Source organism: Eschrichtius robustus, chromosome 4, assembly GCF_028021215.1.
Source record: "Eschrichtius robustus isolate mEscRob2 chromosome 4, mEscRob2.pri, whole genome shotgun sequence".
NCBI classification, from domain to species: domain Eukaryota; kingdom Metazoa; phylum Chordata; class Mammalia; order Artiodactyla; family Eschrichtiidae; genus Eschrichtius; species Eschrichtius robustus.
The window spans coordinates 40,617,914-40,630,722 of NC_090827.1; the positions used below are offsets into that span (position 1 = coordinate 40,617,914).

General features: G+C 39.4%; 1 pseudogene; it reads left to right on the forward strand.

The window, feature by feature from the left end:
• The first annotated feature begins 628 nt into the window (after positions 1-628).
• On the forward strand, positions 629-2,087 carry LOC137763629 (heterogeneous nuclear ribonucleoprotein A3-like; annotated as a pseudogene).
• The last annotated feature ends 10,722 nt before the right edge of the window (positions 2,088-12,809 follow it).

Sequence of the window (12,809 nt, forward strand, 5' to 3'; positions counted from 1 at the left end):
CTCTTTCTACCTATTGTCCAAGCCTGACTTCCCAGCCATCCACAATTCAGTTAGGCACTGATTGCCTTCGGGCATTTCCTTTTCTGCTTAAACCAGCCAGAGTCAGTTTCTATAGCTTGGACACAAGAACCCTGACTGATACACTAAATCTAAATCCAGAAACAAAAACTTTTATAACAGGTATCTTGAATAACTGTGGAATTTTTCCAAAGAATAGATCAGAGTATCTGATTCCTACTCAGTGAATCATTTGACTTAAAAACAAGCAAACAAACCATCTATTGACCTCATGCCTATCTCTAACCCACAACCCATTTCTTTGCTTTGATTCTGTATTAATTAGGAATAGATTTGGTTAACATAAGAGGGGAAGACATGCAAGTGTTTCTCCTCTCACACTAAAGATGTGCAAAAACAGGCAATCCATTGAGTCATCAGAGATCAGACTCCTTCTACCACTTTTTCCACTGCATTGGATTTGGATGTTATGCTCTAAATTACCTCATGGCTCAGGATGGCTGCTCTTGAGGTAAAGTCATCACACCCCACATTCCAGGCTGCAGGAGAAGGGTGAAAATGGTGTTCCTCCCAGCTGAATTGCTTCCTTTTAAGAAGCTTGCCTAGGCGAGTCCGGTCTCAAAATGGAGGTAAAACCACCGCCCGGTCGCCCCCAGCCCGACTCTGGCCGCCGCCGCCGTGGGGGGAGGAGGGCCATGATCCAGAAGAACCAGAACAGTTGAGAAAACTGTTCATTGGTGGTCTGAGCTTTGAAACTACAGATTATAGCTTAAGAGAACATTTTGAGAAATGGGGCACACTTACAGATTGTGTGGTGATGAGAGACCCCCAAACAAAACGTTCCAGGGGCTTTGGTTTTGTGACTTACTATTGTGTTGAAAAGGTGGATGCAGCAATGTGTGCTCGACCACACAAGGTTGATGGGTATGTAGTGGAACCAAAGAGAGCTGTTTCTAGAGAGGATTCTGTAAAGCCTGGTGCCCATCTAACAGTGAAGAAAATTTTTGTTGGTGGTATTAAAGAAGATACAGAAGAATATAATTTGAGAGACTACTTTGAAAAGTATGGCAAGATTGAAACCATAGAAGTTATGGAATACAGGCAGAGTGGAAAAAAGAGAGGATTTGCTTTTGTAACTTTTGATGATCATGATACAGTTGATAAGATTGTTCAGAAATACCACACTCTTAATGGGCATAATTGTGAAGTGAAAAAGGCCCTCTCTAAACAAGAAATGCAATCTGCTGGATCACAAAGAGGTCGTGGAGGTGGATCTGGCAGCTTTGTGGGTCATGGAGGAAACTCTGGAGGCAGTGGAGGTAACTGGCCGTGGTGGAAACTTTGGTGGAAGGGGAGGCTATGGTGGTGGAGGTGGTGGCAGCAGAGGTAGTCGTGGAGGAGGTGATGGTGGATATGATGGATTTGGAAGTGACAGTGGCAACTATGGTGGTGGTCCTTGGTTACAGTAGTAGAGGAGGCTATGGTGGTGGTGGACCAGGATATGGAAACCAAGGTGAAGGATATGGTGGCAGTCGGGGGGGGATATGATGGTTACAATGAAGGAGGAAATTTTGGAGGTAACTATGGTGGCGGTGGGAGCTATAATGATTTTGGAAATTATAGTGGACAACAGCAGTCAAATTATGGACCCATGAAGGGGGGCCAGTTTTGGTGGAAGAAGCTCGGGAAGTCCCTATGGTGGTGGCTGTGGATCTGGTGGTGGAAGTTGTGGATAGGGTAGCAGAAGGTTCTAAAAACTCAGAAGAAAAGGGCTACAGTTCTTAGCAGGAGACAGAGCGAGGAGTTGTCAGGAAAGCTGCAGGTTACTTTGAGACAGTCGTCCCAAATGCATTAGAGGAACTGCAAAAATCTGCCACAGAAGGAATGATGATCCTTAGTCAGAAAAGTTACTGCAGCTTAAACAGGAAACCCTTCTTGTTCAGGACTGTCATAGCCACAGTTTGCAAAAAGTGCAGCTATTGATTAATGCAATGTAGTGTCAATTAGATGTACATTCCTGAGGTCTTTTATCTGTTGTAGCTTTGCCTTTTTCTTTTTCTTTTCATTATATCAGGTATATTGCCCTGTAAATTGTGGTAGCGGTACCAGGAATAAAAAATTAAGGAATTTTTAACTTTTCAAAAAAAAAAAAAAGAAGCTTGCCTAGAAATACTATGTCAAGAACCTAGTCCTAGGACCACATTTCAGTCTTCAACTACAAGGGAGGCTGGAAAATGAAGCCTTTGTTCCAGGCAGCAAAGACAAGGTAAAGAGGCTTTGCTTTTAAGGTAAAAGGGGAAGATAGGTGTGAAGAAGGCAAATAGTGTCTCTGCCACACATCCACAGCAAAATTTGTCCCCCCAAATAAAAGTAGTTTATATTCATGCTCCTCTCACTGTCCTCCCATCAGTATTCTCCTGCCTCCACCCCCCTGAAACTCTTCTTGTCAAAGTCCCCAACTTCCATATTGCCACAGCTCATGAAACGTTCCCAACTTGACATTCTTTTACTTCTAAACAGCATGTGACACCATTTACCACTTTCTCCTCTTGCTGTCCACCACCCACTAACTCCTCCTGGTGTCCCCACTCCCTCAATGGCTAGTTCTTCTCAATCTTCTTTGCTGGTTCCTTCTCCCCTGCCCTCTTCTTTGATGACACACTCCCTCCAAGGCAGTGTATACAATCCCCGGCTTTAAATATCGTCTCTATTCTGATGGCTCCTAAAATTATATCCTCAGCCCTGACCTCTCCTCTGAGTTCCATACTTATGCTGATCTGTGTCTACTCCACATCAACACTTTGCCTCTCATATTTGGCATGTCCAGCATGACACTCCTGATTTCTAAATCAACAAACAAACAAAATGACTGCTACTCAGATTTCCCCCACTGTGTAAATGAATAACCATCTACACAGAGTTGCTCAAACCCAAATACTGCTATTCCTTGATTCCACGCCTTCTTTTGCACCCACACATTCAGTTCGTAAGTAGAGGGTTGTTAGCGCCACTTCTAAACATATTCCAAGCCTGTCCACTTCCCTCCAGCTCCACAGCTGCTCCCACAGTGCAAAGTTCAGAACCAGCATCATTTCTCACCTGGACTGCAGAACTAGCCACAGAACTGACTTACCTGCTTCCAAACTCCCTCATCCCACTTTAAAATATAAGCCAACCCAAAACCCTTAAATAGCTTCCGCTTCTTTTACTAAGAATCAAATCAAATGGCCTATAAGGCTCTCTGTGGTGTGGACTCTGCCTACATCTATGACCCCAGTTCATACTACCCTCTCCCTCTCTAGCTACACTTTAGCCGCTCTGGGCCTCTTTCTCCTCCTTCAACACATCAGGCTCATTTTTGTTTTTGATCTCTTGCATTTGCTGTTCCCTCCACCTGTAGTATTATTCCATCCAAGCATCATCTGGTTGGCCCCCTTAGCCATTCAGGCATTCAAGTGCCACCGCCTCAGAGACCCCTTTACCAACTCATCTGATATTGTGCTCCACCCACCCACCTGGTCCTCTTTTGCTCTACATGCTTTTTCTTTTTTCTAATAGTCATGACCCTATCCGAAAGTCTTGGGTATTTATGCATTTGCTTGTTAGTTGTTTTTCTCCACATTGGAATGTTAGCTCCATTACAGTATCAAGCTTGTCTATCTTATTTTCACACTATCCCAGCTGCACCTGAGATAAATATTTGTTAGCTGAACACATGCATGTTTGCACCGTAAGAAAGAGCAGGAGGAGGAAGAGAGACTCTGCAATGGAGAGTCCTAACACTCCATCAGTCAGAAGTGGTTTTTATGCAAGTTCCTCCAGTGTGGTGTAAGTACAAGAGAAACCAAACTGGGTCTGGTATGCCCTATGATCTGAACCAGCAAGACATTTCCAGGCATCAGGGAAGGCTGAAAGTGAGGAAAAGTGCGATTCAGCCAGAAGGCAAGCAGAGGGACGAGGACAGAGTGTATTCTGAGGGAAGGGTGGTGGCAAGTGGTTCAAAGCCAAGCCAAGAACAGCCTGAGTATATTGAAGTTGCCCTATTATGTGAAGTCTGCAGTGTGGGGCAGGATTGGGGCTAGTTTCTTATAGGAACTAGAGAAGAGTTATAACCCAGAAGAATCAATCCCAGGGAAGAGAAGACATTTATACATTGGATAGGTGGTGCCATTTAGCCAATGTAGGTCATGTGACAATGACTGCAGTGAAACTGGTCATGATCCCCATTGCTGCAAGTGTGTGAAAGGCCTTCTCCACACCCCCCAAAAATATTAATGCGCTGTCTCTTTCCCCAAAACAAATAAAAACATTAGCACTTGTTTACCAGTATAACCATTATTACTTAGGCTAAGTTTGATGTCAATGATCAATGTGGTCCTACAATGCTACTGGATTATAAATTTCCCTCTAAACCCTGGGGCCATGGGAACATTTCTGTAAGTGGAAATACAAACTAAATAAAATGTGGCTCTTTCTAGATCATTACAAGAGCAAAAGTCATAAAAATACTTTTATCCATACTCCCATTCCTCAAAGTGTTTTCAGGTAAATATTTCTACAGAGGAAAAAATTACAATGTACCCATATACTTAATATAGATTATAATTTAAAACCACAGATCAACTAAGTTCCTAACAAAAGAGGTATGTTTAAATATATTTCTGGTATACCAATGAGTGGACTACTAAATTTAATAATGGAAAAATGAAATAAAACCAAATGGAAAAAGTGGAACACAAATTGTATCTACAGTAAAATTATATGCACACACTGTGTATGTACATGTGTGGATGGATACACAGTGATGTGCTGGAGCTGACATGTGTTGTAGGTTTTTGAGAACCAATTGCTACATTTTCAGGGATTTTGCAAGCCAGTTGTTAAACACGGTCATTATGAAAAATTAAACAGATATCTGTATAGTGGAAATACTATGTGCTGGCCACTACTGCACATGTCTTATTTGGTACCTCATGGATGGTTTGAAATTGACCATGATGGCAGCATTTACACCATGGAGACTGGCAAATGCTACAAATCAGGGTTGATTATTTTTGTTATGCTGATTGTCTAGACTTAAGAAAGTGGTAGAGAATATGTTAATAATGCTATTAAACTTGAAATGTGTCCAATCTGTTGTCCTTACATTGTAAGTGGAATTAAAAACTGAGGCAATATTTTGCCAGTATTTGAAAACTTAGCAAAAAATGTGCTCTTCTCACTGACAAATGAGGGAAGATCTTACATTATCAGTCTTTTGTCTTAAGCATTAATGTAAATGAAAATATTAATCAATGTTCATGTTAGACCCACACCTAAAGTGCCAGTTGCTAAACATTTACAGCACAATACTTTGTGTGCCTGTAAAACTAGAGTTCATGATTGTAAAGAAAGCAACAGATAAACTAAAATTATGGGTGAAATACTAATTTTATTTTATTTATTTTTAAATTTTATTGGAGTATAGTTGATTTACAATGTTGTGTTAGTTTCAGGTGTACAGCAAAGTGATTCAGTTATACATATACATATATTTATTCTTTTTCAGATTCTTTTCCCATATAAGTTATTACAGAATACTGAGTAGAGTTCCCTGTGCTACACAGTATGTCCCTGTTGGTTATCTATTTCATATATAGTAGTATGTGTATGTTTATACCAAGCTCCTAATTTATCCCTCCCCACCACATTTCCCCTTTGGTAATCCTAAATTCGAAATCTGTGAGTCTGTTTCTGTTTTGTAAATAAGTTCATTTATACCATTTAAAAAAATTAAATTCCACATATGAGTGATATCATATCATATTTGTCTTTCCCTTTCTGACTTACTTCACTTAGTATGATAATCTCTAGGTCCATACATATTGCTGCAAATGGCATTATTTCATTCTTTTTTATGGCCAAGTGATATTCCATTGTACATATGTACCACATACTAATTTTAAATATTTCCATTTGTAATGATTTTAATATAGAGTAATAATTATTTTAAAAGTGAAATAATATAACAAACAAACCTTCCCGGAAATTTTAACATTTTCCAGAAGAAGTAACATTATGGCACAAACACAATGAATTATTTATCTCTTGACTTTCTTTCCTTCCACAAGTATCGAGCCCCTACCATTAGCAAGGCACTGTTTTATCCCTGATCTTATAAAGCTTATAAATCTTGTGTGGAGTCAGAAATAAAACAAATAATTGTAAAAACAAGTATTTAAATGTCAATTTTGTTAAATATGTAAAAGGAGAAGACTAGGAAACCTAGACTAGGAGGATAGGGAGGGCATCTTTTAGGAAACGAACTTTAAGCTGATATTACAAGTAAGAATAGCAGTTAGCTCAACAAAGAGGGTAGAGAAGAGCATCCCAAGCAGAGGGAACAGCATAAGCAAAGGCCCTGAGGGAAGACAAAGCTTAACCTAAGGACACGTCAGTGTAGTGTGGAGTGGCCAAGGCATATAGGGCTGGGTCTGAGTGCCAAGGCTGGAACCACATTGTACAGGGCTTTACAGACTATGGTAAGGGCTCTGACTGTTCTAAGAGTAATGAGAAGCCATCACTGAATCTTAAAATTGTTTGGCGAGTAGATGCAATGAAAATTAAGAATCAAGGTAGCTCCACTGGGTTCCAAGTGAGAATTATCTGCAACATAGAAAGTGGTATAATCAAATCCTTTTTTCTTTTGCTTTACATCATACTTCATGATAATTGGGATAACATAGAGGAAGATCCAAAGGTCTTGGTCCCATCAGATCTGGGAAATCTAAGGGAAATAATATCATTAGAATGCTTTAATTTGGCCTCCCTATATTTAGTTCAGATTGGAACCTGGTCTTCTGAGATTCAGATATAAGTATTTCAAGCCACCCAACCCACACGGTCCAATCCCTTTCCAAGATTATTGCAGATTCTCAGGGACTTCAGTTTGCCTGGTTCCTGGGGCACATGAAGTTATTCCAGACACATTTGAAATCTTGTTCTTTTCCTACTCAATCCTAGAATCAGCCTTACCTAGCTTCCTTCCTTCCTTCGTTCCTCCTACCTCCCTCCCTTCTCCCCCTTTCCTCTCCTCCTCTGCCTCCTCCTCCTCCTTTTCTTTTTCTAACTGTTTTCCTCTCTCTCTCTCTTTTGCTCTCTCATTCTCACTCTTGCTCTCCTAAAATGAATTCATCCTGATACCTCCAATACTAACCCAACATTTCAGGGTTCCTTCTTGTTTCTCCCTTTTCCTGTTTGTAACCCCCTTTTCCATATATATGTGTTAGCATACTGTATTTGTTTTTCTCTTTCTGACTTACTTCACTCTGTATGACAGACTCTAACTCCATCCACCTCATTACAAATACCTCCATTTCATTTCTTTTTATGGCTGAGTAATATTCCATTGTATATATGTGCCACATCTTCTTTATCCATTCATCTGTCGATGGACATTTAGGTTGCTTCCATGTCCTGGCTATTGTAAATAGAGCTGCAATGACCATTTTGGTACATGACTCTTTTTGACCTATGGTTTTCTCAGGGTATATGCCCAGTAGTGGGATTGCTGGGTCGTATGGTAGTTCTATTTGTAGTTTTTTAAGGAACCTCCATACTGTTCTCCATAGTGGCTGTATCAGTTTACATTCCCACCAACAGTGCAAGAGTGTTCCCTTTCCTCCACACCCTCTCCAGCATTTATTGTTTCTAGATTTTTTGATGATGGCCATTCTGACCGGTGTGAGATGATATCTCATTGTAGTTTTGATTTGCATTTCTCTAATGATTAATGATGTTGAGCATTCTTTCATTTGTCTGTAGGCCATCTGTATATCTTCTTTGGAGAAATGTCTATTTAGGTCTTCTGCCCATTTTTGGATTGGGTTGTTGGTTTTTTTGTTATTGAGCTGCATGAGCTGCTTGTAAATCTTGGAGATTAATCCTTTGTCAGTTGCTTCATTTGCAAATATTTTCTCCCATTCTGATGGTTGTCTTTTGGTCTTGTTTATGGTTTCCTTTGCTGTGCAAAAGCTTTTAAGTTTCATTAGGTCCCATTTGTTTATTTGTGTTCTTATTTCCATTTCTCTGGGAGCTGGGTCAAAAAGAATCTTGCTGTGATGTATGTCATAGAGTGTTCTGCCTATGTTTTCCTCGAAGAGTTTGATAGTGTCTGCCCTTACACTTAGGTCTTTAATCCATTTTGAGTTTATTTTTGTGCATGGTGTCAGGGAGTGTTCTAATTTCATACTTTTACATGTACCTGTCCAATTTTCCCAGCACCACTTATTGAAGAGGCTGTCTTTTCTCCACTGTATATGCTTGCCTCCTTTATCAAAGATAAGGTGACCATATGTGCGTGGGTTTATCTCTGGGCTTTCTATCCTGTTCCATTGATCTATATTTCTGTTTTTGTGCCAGTACCAAACTGTCTTGATTACTGAAGCTTTGTAATATAGTCTGAAGTCAGGGAGCCTGATTCCCCCAGCTCCATTTTTCGTTCTCAAGATTGCTTTGGCTATTCGGGGTCTTTTGTGTTTCCATACAAATTGTGAAATTTTTTGTTCTAGTTCTGTGAAAAATGCCAGTGGTAGTTTGATAGGGATTGCATTGAATCTGTAGATTGCTTTGGGTAGTAGAGTCATTTTCACAATGTTGATTCTTCCAATCCAGGATCATGGTATATCTCTCCATCTATTTGTATCATCTTTAATTTCTTTCATCAGTGTCTTATAATTTTCTGCATACAGGTCTTTTGTCTCCTTAGGTAGGTTTATTCCTAGATATTTTATTCTTCTTGTTGCAATGGTAAATGGGAGTGTTTTCTTAATTTCACTTTCAGATTTTTCGTCATTAGTGTATAGAAATGCAAGAGATTTCTGTGCATTAATTTTGTATCCTGCTACTTTACCAAATTCATTGATTAGCTCTAGGAGTTTTCTGGTAGCATCTTTAGGATTCTCTATGTATAGTATCATGTCATCTGCAAATAGTGACAGCTTTACTTCTTTTCCAATTTGGATTCCTTTTATTTCTTTGTCTTCTCTGATTGCTGTGGCTAACACTTCCAAAACTATGTTGAATAATAGTGGTGAGAGTGGGCAACCTTGTCTTGTTCCTGATCTTAGTGGAAATGGTTCCAGTTTTTCACCATTGAGGACAATGTCGGCTGTGGGTTTGTCATATATGGCCTTTATTATGTTGAGGAAAGTTCCCTCTATGCCTACTTTCTGCAGGGCTTTTATCATAAATGGGTGTTGAATTTTGTCGAAAGCTTTCTCTGCATCTATTGAGATGATCATATGGTTTTTCTCCTTCGATTTGTTAATATGGTGTACCACATTGATTGATTTGCGTATATTGAAGAATCCTTGCATTCCTGGGATAAACCCCACTTGATCACGGTGTATGATCCTTTTAATGTGCTGTTGGATTCTGTTTGCTAGTATTTTGTTGAGGATTTTTGCATCTATGTTCATCAGTGATATTGGCCTGTAGTTTTCTTTCTTTGTGACATCTTTGTCTGGTTTTGGTATCAGGGTGATGGTGGCCTCGTAGAATGAGTTTGGGAGTGTTCCTCCCTCTGCAATATTTTGGAAGAGTTTGAGAAGGATAGGTGTTAGCTCGTCTCTAAATGTTTGATAGAATTCACCTGTGAAGCCATCTGGTCCTGGGCTTTTGTTTGTTGGAAGGTTTTTAATCACAGTTTCAATTTCAGTGCTTGTGATTGGTCTGTTCATATTTTCTATTTCTTCCTGGTTCAGTCTCAGCAGTTTGTGCATTTCTAAGAATCTGTCCATTTCTTCCAGGTTGTCCATTTTATTGGCATAGAGTTGCTTGTAGTAATCTCTCATGATCTTTTGTATTTCTGCAGTGTCAGTGGCTACTTCTCCTTTTTCATTTCTAATTCTATTGATCTGAGTCTTCTCCCTTTTTCTCTTGATGAGTCTGGCTAATGGTTTATCAATTTTGTTTATCTTCTCAAAGAACCAGCTTTTAGTTTCATTGATTTTTGCTATTGTTTCCTTCATTTCTTTTTCATTTATTTCTGACCTGATCTTTATAATTTCTTTCCTTCTGCTGGCTTTGGGGTTTTTTTGTTCTTCTTTCTCTAATTGCTTCAGGTGCAAGGTTAGGTTGTTTATTCGAGATGTTTCCTGTTTCTTGAGGTAGGCTTGTATTGCTATAAACTTCCCTCTTAGCACTGCTTTTGCTGCGTCCCATAGGTTTTGGGTCGTCGTATCTCCATTGTCATTTGTTTCTAGGTATTTTTTGATTTCCCCTTTGATTTCTTCAGTAATCACTTCGTTATTAAGTAATGTATTGTGTAGCCTCCATGTGTTTGTATTTTTTACAGATCTTTTCCTGTAATTGATATCTAGTCTCATAGCGTTGTGGTCGGAAAAGATACTTGATACGATTTCAATTTTCTTAAATTTACCAAGGCTTGATTTGTGACCCAAGATATGATCTATCCTGGAGAATGTTCCATGAGCACTTGAGAAAAATGTGTATTCTGTTGTTTTTGGGTGGAATGTCCTATAAATATCAATTAAGTCCATCTTGTTTAATGTATCATTTAAAGCTTGTGTTTCCTTATTTATTTTCATTTTGGATGATCTGTCCATTGGTGAAAGTGGGGTGTTAAAGACCCCTACTATGATTGTGTTGCTGTCTATTTCCCCTTTTATGGCTGTTAGTATTTGCCTTATGTATTGAGGTGCTCCTATGTTGGGTGCATAAATATTTACAATTGTAATACCTTCCTCTTGGATCGATCCCTTGATCATTATATAGTGTCCTTCTTTGTCTCTTGTAATAGTCTTTATTTTAAAGTCTATTTTGTCTGATATGAGAATTGCTACTCCAGCTTTCTTTTGATTTCCATTTGCATGGAATATCTTTTTCCATCCCCTCACTTTCAGTCTGTATGTGTCTCTAGGTCTGAAGTGGGTCTCTTGTAGACAACATATATATGGGTCTTGTTTTTGTATCCATTCAGCCAGCCTGTGTCTTTTGGTGGGACCATTTAATCCATTTACATTCAAGGTAATTATCGATATGTATGTTCCTATTCCCATTTTCTTAAATGTTTTGGGTTTGTTATTGTAGGTGTTTTCCTTCTCTTGTGTTTCTTGCCTAGAGAAGTTCCTTTAGCATTTGTTGTAAAGCTGGTTTGGTGGTGCTGAACTCTCTCAGCTTTTGCTTGTCTGTAAAGGTTTTAATTTCTCCATCGAATCTGAATGAGATCCTTGCTGGGTAGAGTAATCTTGGTTGTAGGTTTTTCTCCTTCATCACTTTAAGTATATCCTGCCACTCCCTTCTGGCTTGCAGAGTTTCTGCTGAAAGATCAGATGTTAACCTTATGGGGATTCCCTTGTGTGTTATTTGTTTTTTTTTCCCTTGCTGCCTTTAATATGTTTTCCTTATATTTAATTTTTGACAGTTTGATTAATATGTGTCTTGGTGTGTTTCTCCTTGGGTTTATCCTGTATGGGACTCTCTGTGCTTCCAGGACTTGATTAACTATTTCCTTTCCCATATTAGGGAAGTTTTCAACTATAATCTCTTCAAATATTTTCTCAGTCCCTTTCTTTTTCTCTTCTTCTTCTGGGACCCCTATAATTCGAATGTTGGTGCGTTTAATGTTGTCCCAGAGGTCTCTGAGACTGTCCTCAGTTCTTTTCATTCTTTTTTCTTTATCCTGCTCTGTAGTAGTTATTTCCACCATTTTATCTTCCAGGTCACTTATCCTTTCTTCTGCCTCAGTTATTCTGCTATTGATCCCATCTAGAGTATTTTTAATTTCATTTATTGTGTTTTTCATCATTGCTTGGTTCCTCTTTAGTTCTTCTACGTCCTTGTTAAATGTTTCTTGCATTTTGTCTATTCTATTTCCAAGATTTTGGATCATCCTTACTATCATTATTCTGAATTCTTTTTCAGGTAGACTACCTATTTCCACTTCATTTGTTAAGTCTGGTGTGCTTTGACCCTGCTCCTTCATCTGCTGTGTGTTTTTCTGTCGTCTCATTTTGCTTATCTTACTGTGTTTGGGGTCTCCTTTTCACAGACTGCAGGTTTGTAGTTCCCGTTGTTTTTGGTATCTGTCCCCAGTGGCTAAGGTTGGTTCAGTGGGTTGTGTAGGCTTCCTGGTGTAGGGAACTAGTGCCTGAGCTCTGGTGGATGAGGCTGGATCTTGTCTTTCTGGTGGGCACATCCACGTCTGGTGGTGTATTTTGGGGTGTCTGTGGCCTTATTATGATTTTAGGCAGCCTCTCTGCTAATGGATGGGGCTGTGTTCCTGTCTTGCTAGTTGTTTGGCATAGGGTGTCAGCACTGTAGCTTGCTGGTCATTGAGTGATGCTGGGTCTTGATGTTGAGATGGAGATCTCTGAGAGATTTTTGCCATTTGGTATTATGTGGAGCTGGGAGGTCTCTTGTGGACCAGTGTCCTGAAGTTGGCTCTCCCACCTCAGAGGCACGGCCCTGATGCCTGGCTGGAGCACCAAGAGCCTTTCGTCCACACGGCTCAGAGTAAAAGGGAGAAAAAATAGAAAGAAAGAAAGAAAGAAAGAGGCTATAATATAGTGAAGTAAAATAAAGCTATTGTAAAGCAAAGCTATACAGACAAAATCTCACCCAGAAGCATATACATATACACTCACAAAAAAAAAGGAAAAGGGGAAAAATTAATATATCCTGCTCCCAAAGTCCACCTCCTGAATTTGGGATGATTCGTTGTCTATTCAGGTATTCAACAGATGCAGGCACATCAAGTTGTTTGTGGAGTTTTAATCCGCTGCTTCTGA